Source organism: Diceros bicornis, chromosome 13, assembly GCF_020826845.1.
Source record: "Diceros bicornis minor isolate mBicDic1 chromosome 13, mDicBic1.mat.cur, whole genome shotgun sequence".
Classification (NCBI taxonomy): domain Eukaryota; kingdom Metazoa; phylum Chordata; class Mammalia; order Perissodactyla; family Rhinocerotidae; genus Diceros; species Diceros bicornis.
Genome location: NC_080752.1, coordinates 37,983,157 through 37,996,624, shown reverse-complemented (window position 1 = coordinate 37,996,624; position 13,468 = coordinate 37,983,157). Strand labels below are relative to the sequence as shown.

The 13,468-nt window shown below is 37.7% G+C and overlaps 1 protein-coding gene across 13 annotated transcripts in view; it reads left to right on the top strand.

Moving 5' to 3' along the window:
• EIF4G3 (eukaryotic translation initiation factor 4 gamma 3) overlaps positions 1-13,468 on the top strand; it is a 328,826-nt gene that overhangs the window by 121,719 nt on the left and 193,639 nt on the right. For 2 of the 13 annotated variants that reach the window (XM_058553132.1, XM_058553124.1), the window contains exon 4: positions 7,830-7,958. The exons of 10 other annotated variants lie outside the window; for them this stretch is intronic. The gene's annotated coding sequence lies outside the window, so the exon portion shown is untranslated. Of the gene's footprint in view, positions 1-7,829; positions 7,959-13,468 lie in introns of those variants that run through there. One more of the 13 variants, XM_058553119.1, reaches the window with a different exon arrangement.

Here is a 13,468-nt window from a genome sequence, read left to right as displayed (position 1 = left end):
CTACGATATAACCCAAATTGGTCCACTTCTTTTCATTTTCATTGTTAACTACTGTTCTAAGCCACCATCAATTTTGGCCTAGCTTATTGTGATAGATTTTTAACTAATCTGTTTCCATTCTTGCATTCTTCAATTCTTTCTTTCTCACAAAGCAGCCAAAATGGTCTTTGGAAAATATCAGATCTGGTCATGCTCCTACTTAGAACTTGGAATAGCTTTCCACTTCACTTAGAATAGTATCCAAAGTCCTTATCGTGCCTACAAGCATTAAGTAATATTGCCTCTGCTGCCATCTCTTTTTAGCCTCATGGTGTACTATGCTCCCCCTTGCTTGCAGTACTTTAGTCACTCCTGTTCCTTGACCTTGTCAAGACCTCAGGGTACTACACCTGTTTTTTTCTTTGCCATGTAAGCTGTTTGCGTAGTATTTGGCATAACTGCATAACAAATCACCACAAACTTAACAGCTTAAAATAGCATCCATTTATTATCTCATGGTTTCTGTGGGTTTGGGCGCTGGTTAGCAGGGTCCTCTGCTCAGAACCATGCTGAAATTAAGGTATTGTCAAGGGCTAAAATCTCATGTAAGGCTTGGGGTTCATTCCATGCTCATTGGGATTGTTGGAAGAATTCATTTCCTTGTGGTTGTAGGACTGAGATCCCTGTTTTCTTGGCGAGGGCTTGCTCTCAGCTCCTTTAGGTCCTTGCTATGTGGCCCTCTCAAAACATGGAAGTCTGCTTAGTCTTCAAGAACAGCAGGAGAGCATCTCTCTGATGATTCACTGTGTTTTTTTTTTGTTTTTGTGAGGAGATCAGCCCTGTGCTAACATCTGCCAATCCTCCTCATTTTTTTTTTTTTTTTTTTTGCTGAGGAAGACTGGCCCTGGGCTAACATCCGTGCCCATGTTCCTCCACTTTATATGGGTCGCCGCCACAGCATGGCTTGACAAGCAGTGTGACAGTGCACGCCCGGGATCTGAACCGGTGAACCCCGGGCTGCCGCAGCAGAGCGTGCGCACTTAACTGCTTGCGCCACCGGGCCGGCCCCTGATTCACTGTGTTTTAAAGGGCTCACCTAATAAGTTCAGACCTACCCAGAATAATCTCTCTCGATGAACTCCAAGTCAACGTTTTACCCAGTCACAGGACTGATACCCCTTCATGTTCACTGGTCCTACTCATTATTTTTTTTTTGGTGAGGAAGATCAGCCCTGAGCTAACATCCATGCCAATCCTCCTCTTTTTGCTGAGGAAGACCGGCTCTGAGCTAACATCTATTGCCAGTCCTCCTTTTTTATTTCCACAAAGCCCCAGTAGATAGTTGTATGTCATAGCTGCACATCCTTCTAGTTGCTGTAGATGGGACCCGGCCTCAGCATGGCCGGAGAAGCGGTGCGTAGGTGCGCACCCGGGATCCAAACCAGGGCCGCCAGCAGCGGAGCACGCGCACTTAACCGCACTTAACCGCTAAGCCACGGGGCCGGCCCCTGGTCCGACTCATTCTTAAGGGGAAGGAATTATACTGAGTTTATACACCTGAGACAGGAATATTGAGAGCCATCGTAGAATTCTGCTTACACCACTTTGCCCTCTGGCCCTCAAGGATTCACATATGGTACACTCTTTATCTTTTATACTTAGACATATTTGGAGCGCAGGTGTTTTTTCTTGTTTTTATTTCTTCTTGCTGGCATTGTTACTGATGCGTGATAGGCACTCAGAATGTTAATGATTTAAAAAACAGTTAAAAGTTTTCTTTCTCTCTTTCCATTGCCAATTAGTAAAGAAGAAAAGAAACAATCCTGAGTTAGACCCAGTGCTAACAAAGTCTATGGTAGAACTGTCCATGATAGCATCTGTTTGCTTGAGTATTTAAGTATTACTTGGATCATATGAAATTGCCTTTAAAAAAAATACTTGAATATCTGGATTTTATATGGTTCAACCTGGTGAGTGTAGCTAAGAGTAGAGCAAAGAGATAAGTCATGTACTTTTTTTCTTTCTTCTGGTGGGTGGGGATTGGCAGTGATAATGTCAGAGAGAATTTGAAAAATGTCATGATACTAAGTAAGTTTTCTAGTATTTACTGTGTTACTCCTTTTTAGTTGAGTAGACCAGCTTTTATTTATTTCCCAATATCTGCAAAAAATAAATATCTGTAGATATTGGGAAATAAATGATCTGAAGTAAGAACTAGGATGATATGAACAACTAATCAAGGGGGAAAACTTTGCTTATCCATTCAACTGCTAGAGGGTCATAGAATATTGAAATTAACCAAGTAAGAAAAGCTTTGGAATCTTTCCAGTCTACCCCAAACTGAACTTGTTCATTTCCATGTGGGAGTTGCAGCTGTTGGAATGTTTTTAGATGACTTCACTATATAAACTTTATCATGAGATAAAAAAGTAAGGGATTGCTTCTCAGACATAAACCATGTGCCTTTTTTACTTTTATATAAATCGTTTTTTGCTGAAAACATTAGTATTACTTGATAGGAATCCTAGAGTTTTCCTTTGTAATTCCTTTAGTAACGATTTAATTACTATATGTAATTAAATATGTTTTTATTGTGTATATTATATATATGCACTGAATAAAAACATAGTACTTTATATATATAGTATGTGTATAGTATTTAATAATATATCTGTCATTGCCTATTTGTCTAGAATCCAGTCACAAGTCTGTGTATGAGCACTTCCTTAAAAGAGAAAGGTTATATTTGGTCATGGTTGTGAGGTACCCCTGGAGCAAGATTCACATTCTGGCTGCCTATCCACTTAATCTGTCGGTTTGCTTTCTTTGACTTGTACAATGTTTTGGAAGTCAGGAAAATTTCATGTAAAAATCCTTATTTCTTTGGTTTCTGTTGAAAACTTCAAAAATATAGATAGCACTACTTTTCTGGAATTTTTGAATAATGGCAGCACTTGGCTACAGCTGAATATCTGAGTATGCAGTACCCTTAGATGGATGGGCATTCTCTCCAGTTCTCCATAGTCCGTACCCCCTGTTGCTTACACCTGGCTAGTTTTTTCCCCTATGTTTCCTGGGTGGTATTTTTGTTGCTCTGGGGTCATGAAACAATGATCATGTTCAGGAAACGTTAACGTCTTCTATATTTTTATTATTATTATTTGAAAATTGTAGTTTATGTATGATAGCTCTTAATTGGGCAGAATATTTTATCAAATAAGATAATTCAGTGCTAAATAAATAAACTTTATACCTACTGACTAATCTTAGTTTGCATGATCTTTATGGTTTACCTTTAAACTTCCAAAAGATCCTTCAAGTTATATAGGTTAGCTGCTACCAAATATCATTGATTTTATAGGAGATTATTTTTAGATAGAAATCTTGGATGAAAATTCACTAGTTACCTGAAGTTTTCACTAAGTCAGAGTTTTAGAGGTTTTCTCTCTTGTGGCCATATTTATTTTCTTTTCATATTCTTTCTATTCTGTAGAATAACGATATAACTAATACCAATGTAACTAATATTTTACCCCAGGTATTCAGTAGTTTGCTTGTTTTTGTCTCTAATCTCTTTTAGGGAGTGGAAGAGAAGTTTTATTTTATTTATAATGTTACCATGCCTTTATGCATTTTTAAACTATTATAGTCAGGTTTTGCCTGTTTTGGAACTTCCTTGGAATCATGCTGTGTATATTCTTCTGTGTTATCTTTCACTCAGTATCATTTATGAGAGTCATCCAAGTTGTGGTGTGTTGCTTTACTTTTTCATTCAATTTCTTTGTAGGAAGATATTTCATTATTGATCCATTCTCCTGTTAATGAACAGGTGTGTTACTTCCAAGTTTTGGTTAGTTAAGAACAATACAACTATGAACATTTTTGTACATGAACCTTGGTGCACATTTTCCTGTTTCTTGCAGATGTATATCTAGGAGTAGAAGAGCTGGGTCCTAGGGTATGCCTATTTTCAAGGCTACTGGCAAATGCCAAATTCTTTCCCCCAGTGGTTGTAGCAATTTATATTTCCACCAGCAAATGAATGAGAATTCTAGAAGCTCTACATTATTGTCAGTGCAAAAACGTAATATCTATAAAAAATAAAAAAGTTTCTCAGGCATATTATCTTTTAAACTTAAATACAGCACACACACACACATACGCACACAGACGTGCTACACTCCAAGAAGTGGTTGGTTAATTTTCCTTAGGATTAATATTATATAAAAGACAAATATTTTAGCTTTGGAGGTAGTTAAGTAGTTGCCATAATTAGCTATTTTATACCTCTGCTCCCTGCCTCCGTAACTGAGATGGTAGTGATATCTTTGAAATAATGGGAAAACATATTTTTTCTTTATATGAAAACTTCTTGCCACTACCTTTGAAGGACGTGGGTTACAACAGTATGATCTGAAATGGAATAACTTAGCCAGAGAGAAGAAACTTTAGCCAGAGATTAGAAGAGTCAATAATCATTAATTTAGAAATATTTTGAAAAAAGTATTCAAAGTTTCGTGTAACTTTGGTTTTTATCCCAAGCAACTTCCTTAGCCCTTGTGCTACTACTTCCTTGGGATAGGGTTGTGTTAACTACTTATAGTTTGTAGAATTTCTAATTGAAGATGGTATACTTTTTTCCCTGGCAAATATATTAAGCTATATGATACGCCACAAGGAAACATGTAGTGTGTAATGCAGTGTGACACAATAGGCGTCTTTTTGAATTAAATAGAGCACAATGAAAGTCAGAGATTTATTGTATTTAGCAGGTTGTTTCTAGAAAGAATTTTTTAGAATGACATGATTCTCTTAGTTCTATTATTTTGATACAGATTTATTTTCTTTGGCTTGCTTTTATTATTAGAAACCCTCAGTTTTTGGAGGAAATGCCCTACTTGACTATACAATCCCAAAGGATTTGTGCAAGTTTGGCATAGCCGTTTAGGAACAACAAAGGATGCACACCTCTGGGATATTTGCCTATGAAGGTGGTTTTTCTTTGTTGCTTGCTTTAAGGAAAATTTTAATGTGGTAATAGCATAGTAGTTCTGGCTTTGGCAAAATGCCTCTTCTCTTTCTCACAAACATTTGTTTTTTATGGAGTGATACAGTATTCTTAAAAAGTGCACTCAAGCAGTTTTCAGAGAAAAACAAACCAGGTAAACACTGATCTTTATCTGAAATCATTGATGAGTTCTTTTGGTCTTTGTCAGATATAGAAGAATCTCTTTACAGTTCTAGAGAGTGTATGTTTTTCTTTTTTATTCCTGATTATTTTACATATTCATTTCTGTTGATAGCAGTCCACATCTATATATTTTTTATGTCTTTAGTCCAATTATGTTACTTTATTTTCCCATTATTAGCTGTTTCTACCTTTTTTGCTGTCATGTGTGGTGCTGCTGGATATATCTTTAAGTTACTAATTTTTGAGGTGAGATTATTTCTTTAGGTATATCCCAAAATAGAATCATCTTGGGGTATGGTTTTAAGGCAGTTGTGACTCATTTCTCTATAGTTCTGGGGATGTGGTAAATCCATTTACATTATCCTGTCTATGTCCTGTTTCCTTAGATCCCTGCCAATACTGAAGTGAAGTTTTTAAAATTTTACTTTTGTTATTAATAACATGCATATAGTAATATGTTTTAACATTTATTCTTGATCAGAAGCATTTTTTTTTTTACATTTTTTCATACTATGGTTTTTTGTCCTGGGTAAATTTAATCTTTGACTGTTTTATCAGGATGAATTGGAGAATTGACCTAACATGGATTATATATAGCTAACTTCTTTGCTCTCACTTTATTTCATTATGCAAATTTCTTATGTAATGTTAAAAGCATGTATCCATTTTGATGTTTTACTTCAGCGGAATACCAAAATAATTTATTCTAAAACGTGAAATAAGAATATAAATTTATAAAGCCTTATTGGTGAGAAATTTGCTTGTAAGAACTCTTCATTCCTGGTTATTAGTTTTCTAAAGTAGATATTTAAATAGCAATTTAATTTTTATCCTTTGAAAACGTTTCCTGATGAGATTTATAAATGCTGTAGCATTTCATGGTAAACCTCATGCCCTTATAAATATAATTTTCACTCAGAATTGGCAACAGAATTTTTTGAGAAAATCATAGAGCTATTAAAAAAGCAAGGAAGAAACTAAATAAAGTTAATTTAAGTGTTTAACTTTGGTCACATTTTAGGATCATTCATATCTCTTTTTGCCTGTAAGCCCTTGACTGTAGTTAGTTCTCCATGAGTCCATTTTATTTCAGCATTGGGGTCAGGTAGCTGAGCCTGTAGGTATTTATGTCTTTTAGATAGACATAAGGGTTTTGAAGGTTAGATTACCAAGGAGTAGACTTTCTTCAGAGCTTCTGGCTGACCGAGGGAATTCCAGGAAAATCTGATGTCATTTGGAGACCACTTTTCTTTCTACTTGGGCAGAGATTTTAACTCTTTGATAGAATTCAGAGGATCTAAGAACCTAAGTGGAGAAAAGATCTAATTGAATGTTATCATTTCTTTGAATTATGAATGTAGGCAACAACAGCCATTAGTTCTTATTTTTGATACATTCATAAAGAACACATATATCACAAATTTGCCTTACTATTTTAATACCTATATTTCAATTTAATTGTTTTTTGTCATAATCCTGTGTATTTTATGCATTTAAAAATATGATTCTAGGAGATGGTCTGGTTTCCACTGGATTGCAGAAGGGTTCATGGCCCTCTAAAATTTAAGAACCTCGCCCTAAGGAGAATGGATTCTTTTATATTACATGACTGCAGAATTCCTCCCTCCCATTCATGGACGTTTACCAAACTGGCAGTGCTAGTCTGGGTTAGACTGGGATAGAGAGATGCTGGCTAGGATTGATTGCTGGACTCTAGAAAGGTGCCTCAGTGAAGTGGTTTCGTTATCTATCACAGGCTGATGGACAGTTAATTGCCAGCAAAAAGTGGGGAAAATATAGTTTTTGTTTACATAAAAATATGCTAGTTATTTTTCTGTTGTACAAGTTCATGACTATTGAACTATATTAAAAAATAAAGAGGAGAAAAAAAAGAAATACCTGTAATGCTTTTTGTTAAGATCTTTCTGTATCTCCTTATAGATCTTTTTAATATGACATATATATTTGTATGTATACATGTATGTGTATATTATATATGTATGTGCACATATGTAGATAGAGATACATATAGAAATATATATACATATGTTCAAATACATGTATATTTAGATGTACTTTTTTAAAAACAAAAATGAAATTATACTCTATAAGTAACTTGCCCTTTTTTTGGTTCAGGTTTATTGAGGTATAATTTACATACAGTAAAATTTACCTTTTTTAGTGTACAATTCTGTGAGTTTTGACAAACACATAGAGACATGTAATCTCCTCGCTACAGTCAAGATACAGGACAGTTATGTCATCCCCCAAAACCTCCTTATGCCCATTTGGTAGTCATCCTCTTCCCCTTGCAGTCATTTCTCTCTTTTTTGTTCCTTTTACAAAATGTCATATAAATGGCATTGTACAGTATGTAGTTTCAAGGCTAACTTCTTTCATTTAGCATATGTTTTCCTGTAGGGGTTTTGGTTTTAGATTATGCTTCAAGAATCTTTTATCAAATTGATGAAAATGTTCTTATTTTTTTTTCAGAGTTTCATTGCTTCATTTTTGAAAATTTAAGCCTTTAGTCTGGCACTTATTTTAGTATAAATCATGAGGCAGAGAATCCAACTTTTAAGAATTAGCCAGTTCAGCTATATTTATTAAGATTGAGTTACTAATATAATACTCTTACTAAATATTGATTTCCTCACAGGTAACACAAGTAGCAAGACAGCCGGGACCCCCGCCCCCTTCCCCTTATTCAGCACATGAAATAAACAAGGGGCATCCAAATCTTGCAGCAACGCCCCCGGGACATGCATCGTCCCCTGGACTCACTCAAGTAAGAGAAACTTTTTTTTAAAAAGAAATTTCCATGTAAAAGCAGCATTTCTGTTTTTCTAAAGCCAACTTTTAAGCAGTAACATACAACATTGCTTGAACAGTAATTTCTATTTTGTCTTTGCATTTTTTTAAGACACATCTCCCATAATAGTGGCTACTAATAACAATTTTATGCATTTCATTTATGGAGTCATTCAAAATGAACTGTCACTGATATTTAGTTTTCCTTTTTGTTGTTTTAGAAATTAGAGTATGATTCTAAAGTCCATTAAAAACCCCACAAAGCACTTGTTTGCATTTTAATGCATAATCGGCTAGTTTCCCTTCTTCTCCCTTTTAGGTAGGTTATTTTCTGCTTTTTTAAAAAGTGTGGCTGTCTTTCCTCCTTGACTAATTTTAGTGGGCTTTTTTGTTGATTGGTTTGGTTTTGATTCATAAATAGATTATTGGAATTTGTTAGGCTTAAAATTTTGTTGAACTGTTAGAGAGTAGTGAACTCCTTCGTGTATTTCCAATTAACAGGCACAGCAGACGTTGAAACACTGTTTTAAGATGCCACTGTGGGTCTCCTGCATTTTAAGCCATTTCCTAAGATATTGCTGGCTTGCACCAGTCTACCATCACATGCTTATTTGAGCTTCCTTGTGGTTCAGAGCGGGCTAGAGTTATGAAGTGTCTTATTGGAATATGGAGAGAGTCAAGCCAATAACCTTGACCCGTGCTGTTTGAGATTGTTAGTATTTGCACATAGAAACTGCTCCTTTTAATAAAGAAAATTGATTTTATAACATTATTTTCAATTTTGGCTTCCATATTTTAGGCCTTTTAGAGCTTGAATAATAAGAGTGGTAAGGAATTACTTACTAAAAATAATGCGAAGAGCTGGCAATTATGTTAGGGGCTGATTAATGATAGTTTAGACTATAGAATGTTTGGAGAAGGAATGTACAACTTGCCAAACCATGATTGAAATAGTCCTATTAAGGAATATGTAAATTAATTTGGACTTAGTTCTATGCTTAAACTTGGTCTGAATCATTCCTATTTAAGTTTGAGTTGTAAAACTAAGACATGTCAAATTGAATTCTGAATTGTTTAAAATGAGGTTCTTGTGTTGGTTTTCATGGCACTGAACAGAACGACCCAAGATATTAATAAGGTATATTGATCTGAATCTAATCAGGAGAGAAAAACTAGGTAGTAATTTGAATAGCGAAAGTTTAATATAAAGGATTATTAAGTATAACAGGATTGGAGTAATGAGAGATTGGCTAATAAGAAAGAGAACTTTAAAGAATAAAAAATAGCAAATATGAGGAGCAGCTGCTTCTCCTGGGGTTGAGATAGGGTACCCACGCAAGAGTCGTCTTCTCCAGGGCTGATATTAGAAGGTGCATGGCCATGGCTCACCTAATGGTAGAGAAGTCACTCTAGTATCATACCAGTGGAACATGCTGGAAAATCCTTCCTCTGGAACTTGTTGGAAATTTGCTCTATGGAATGATGGGGAAAGGTGGCTTCTCTAGTACTGGTCTCCTTTAGCAAAGAGCTGCTGCATTGCACAGTGGCTGGAGGCTCCTTATAGCATCTGTTTGCCACAGATACTTCAAATAACCTTGGAACTGCTGGATCATAGGTCCCATGTGATAGAGCAGCTTGCATTGCAAGCTAAACTTGATGCGGAGCCTTCTTTTGTTCTGTTCCTCACTCAAAATTGGAAACCTCCCAGCTGACTCTGTAGGTAGGTTGAGGTGTAGCACACTCAAATGTAGTGTATGTTGCCTCCAAAATCCAAAAAAGGCCTATCAAATCTTGTGCCTCCATTTTTCATGGTAGGTAGTGTTAGGTAAGAGACAGCTCTGCCCACCATGGGCACAGATCCAGATTTTGTTGGACAGGACATGCTGCGGCTTGCTGAGTGGTAGAGAAGTTGCTGTGGTGTCATATCAGTGCAACTTATTAGAAATCCACCCTCTGGAACTTGACAGAATTCTGCCTTTGCAGGAAGGTTTCTTAGAGGAGGCACTCTGCTGCAAAACTGCCTGAGAGGGTACCAGGGGTAGCTGTTGGCCACTGGATACTGCTGGCTGCTGCGCATTGCAGCGGAAACCTGGCACTGAAGAAGCTATGCACTGTAGGGCAGCGGAGCACTGAAGAAGCCAGATTCTGTAGGAGCTGCCTGTACTGCAGGAGCCTGCTGTGCAAGCCCACAGGAACCAGGAAGCGAAATCCTTTCCTCCTGCAGTATCTCCACAGTGCCCTCTACTGACAGAGCTTAACGTGGTGCTAGCTGAAATGGAAAAATATTTCAAGAGCCCAGATCCATTTTCACTCTACAGGCAAACAAGGTGAATTTTGAGTTGAAAGGCAAACAATTAATAACTGACGCATAAGTGAAAAAGCTTAGTTTTCCATTTCAAATTTATACTGTTTCAAGTTGTAATTTGACCCTAGTGTTTGTCCCAACCACTTAAGTTTTATGGAAGACAAGCCTGCTTACAAATGCATAGTTTGGGGCCGGCTGTGGCTTAGCCGTTAAGTGCTCGCGCTTCGCTACTGGCAGCCCGGGTTTGGATCCTGGGCGTGCACCGATGCACCACTTCTCCAGCTATGCTGAGGCCACGTCCCACATACAGCAACTAGAAGGATGTGCAACTATGACATACAACTATCTGCTGGGGCTTTGGGGAAAAAAATGAGGAGGATTGGCAATAGATGTTAGCTCAGAGCCGGTCTTCCTCAGCAAAAAGAGGAGGATTAGCATGGATGTTAGCTCAGGGCTGATCTTCCTCAAAAAAAAACAAAAAACAAAAACAAATGCATAGTTTGTATTGAAGAAAGGATGATCTGTATGCCTTTTTTTTTTTTTTAATGTTTTTTATTTTTTTTTATTTTCCCCCAAAGCCCCAGTAGATAGTTATGTGTCATAGTTGCACATCCTTCTAGTTGCTGTACGTGGGACGCGGCCTCAGCATGGCCAGAGAAGCGGTGCGTCGGTGCACGCCCGGGATCTGAACCCGGGCCGCCAGCAGCGGAGCCCGCGCACTCAACTGCCAAGCCACAGGGCCGGCCCTCTGTATGCCTTTTTATTAGTTACCTTTCGAAGTCAGAGTGCATGAATCCCAGGAAGACAGGTCACCAAATATTCTTCTGCTTTACTTTGTGATGTTTTGCTACCATTTTGCCTAATCTGATGGATGAACCCAGTAAATTACACCTGGTTCACATACCCTTTTCTCCCCCCTGCCTGTCAGACAGAGGCAGGCTTGTGTGGATTCGTTTATGTCCTAACAATGTCTTAACGTCTGTGGATAGAGTAAGTTTTTCTAAATTGGCATATCTGGAAAAATGAGGAGTTTTATGGGAAACTCAGTCTCCGTAGATTGAACAGTTGATATGTTTATGGATCATAATGGAAAGCAGAGCTTTCAAAATAGAGGAAAAAGGCTTGGAGTCAAACAGACCTAGGTTCTGGGGCTTGGTCTGTCACTTTCTGGTTACATGATGTTGGGTAAACTATTTAATGTCTCTAGAACTTGGTTTCTTTGTCTGCTATATGGGGGAGAATTAGAATTCTACCACCCTTTAAGAGGGTTGTTATGAAGATTACATAAAATTCTGCTGCAGATCAGGACACGCTAAATGCTTTTAATGTGTGTCATTTATTATTTTCATGCCTGTCAGACTTGGTTCCCCTCAGGATTTATATGTGTGTGTGTGTAACTCATCTAATTTGGCTACCTGTCTGGTATTAGTGTGAATCTCAGAAGCTCTCCCCAAGAGTTTGAGATGTCTTCCAGATTTTGCTTATCCCAGGTCTTTGCTTATCCTTAATACGAGGACAAAAATAGAGGCCAGGCCTGGTCGTTTTCTTTTGGCAGTAGTGTGGTTTATTCTTTTGCACTATTAGATTCAAGTCAACTGAAGATAAGATTAAAGAAACTTCTTTAGCCACAAGCCCTTTTTTTTTTTTTTTTTAATTTTATTTATTTATTTTTCCCCCAAAGCCCCGGTAGACAGTTGTATGTCGTAGTTGCACATCCATTCTAGTTGCTGTATGTGGGACGCGGCCTCAGCATGGCCGGAGAAGCGGCGCGTCGGTGCGCGCCCGGGATCCGAACCCGGGCCGCCAGCAGCGGAGCGCGCGCACTTAACCGCCAAGCCACGGGGCCGGCCCAGCCACAAGCCCTTTTTGATGTGACAGTCTCCCCTTCTTCTGTGAATCAGATATTTTTGTCCCAAGTAGCTACCTGTGTCTATGACTCAATGTTTGACACTAAATAAATCTGTTAGGGTCTCAGTGAAAGCAACTTAGCTGAAGAAAAATGAATTTTCACAGCTTTGAAACATAAAAGAGGGAAAATGTAGAAAATTGCTCCCAGTGGCTTCCTGACATCATCAGTGACAGCCTCTTCACCTGCTTCTTTCTCTTCAAGATGGGATTTTACGCACTCGTGTACACGTGCGTACATATGTGCACATGACAAATATTAAGGCTTTATGTGCATTTTCCTTTGTTATATGTCTTCTAAATCTTTCCAGCCCTCTGCCTTCTGGAGGTTTTGTTTAATCAAAGTAAAAAACTTTCTACTATTACACCATTAGAGATTAATAGTTAAAAGGACATTTTCCAACCTATGATAAATTTGTGAGGGACAGAGTCTTTTAGGTGTGGATTCTTTTCAGTTGCTCTGAAATGGCAGCATTTGTACAGTCTCTGAACCCAGAATGTCCTTACTCTGGAAATGGTAAAGAATTAGAATTGACAAGTATCTTTTGGGGCAGATTTCAAAGTAGAGAAAGGTACTCTCCTGGGAGTCAAGAGACCGGGGTTCCCAGTCTCAGCTCTGCCAATACTGTTTCAAAGTTTGAGCCAGTGGAAGTTCCTATTAATGCTCAGTTTTCCTCTTTGTAAGTATGAGGCTTGTATTAGATGAGATCTGAATTCCCTTTAACATCTCTGTGGGTTTTGGAAACTACTTCAGAGTAGCCAGTTGTTATTATGAAAAATTTTTGAATTCTCATTTTTAGATTTAAAATTAAGCAAACTTTGCATTCTGTTTCATTTTGTATCTTTTTTTTTTTTTTTTTTGTGAGGAAGATCTGTCCTGAGCTAACATCTGCCAATCCTCCTCTTTTTGCTGAGGAAGAGTGGCCCTGGGCTAACATCCATGCCCATCTTCCTCCACTTTATATGGGACGCCACCACAGCATGGCTTGACAAGCGGTGTGTCTTGGTGCGTGCCTGGGATCCGAACCAGTGAACCCCGGGCCGACGCAGCGGAGTGCGTGCGCCTTACCACTTGCGCCACTCAGCCGGCCCCCATTTTGTATCTTTTGTTTAATATCAGAAGTTTGTTATTTGATTTTTCTTAAATTACTTATGTTAAGCAAGACAAAAGTGTTTCCTACTTATTGCTTAATTGTTGGTACATTTGCTTTAACTCAGTTAATTTTCACGTAATTGAACTAAATTACAAAACAAGGAGACCAAACTGGCACTGATTA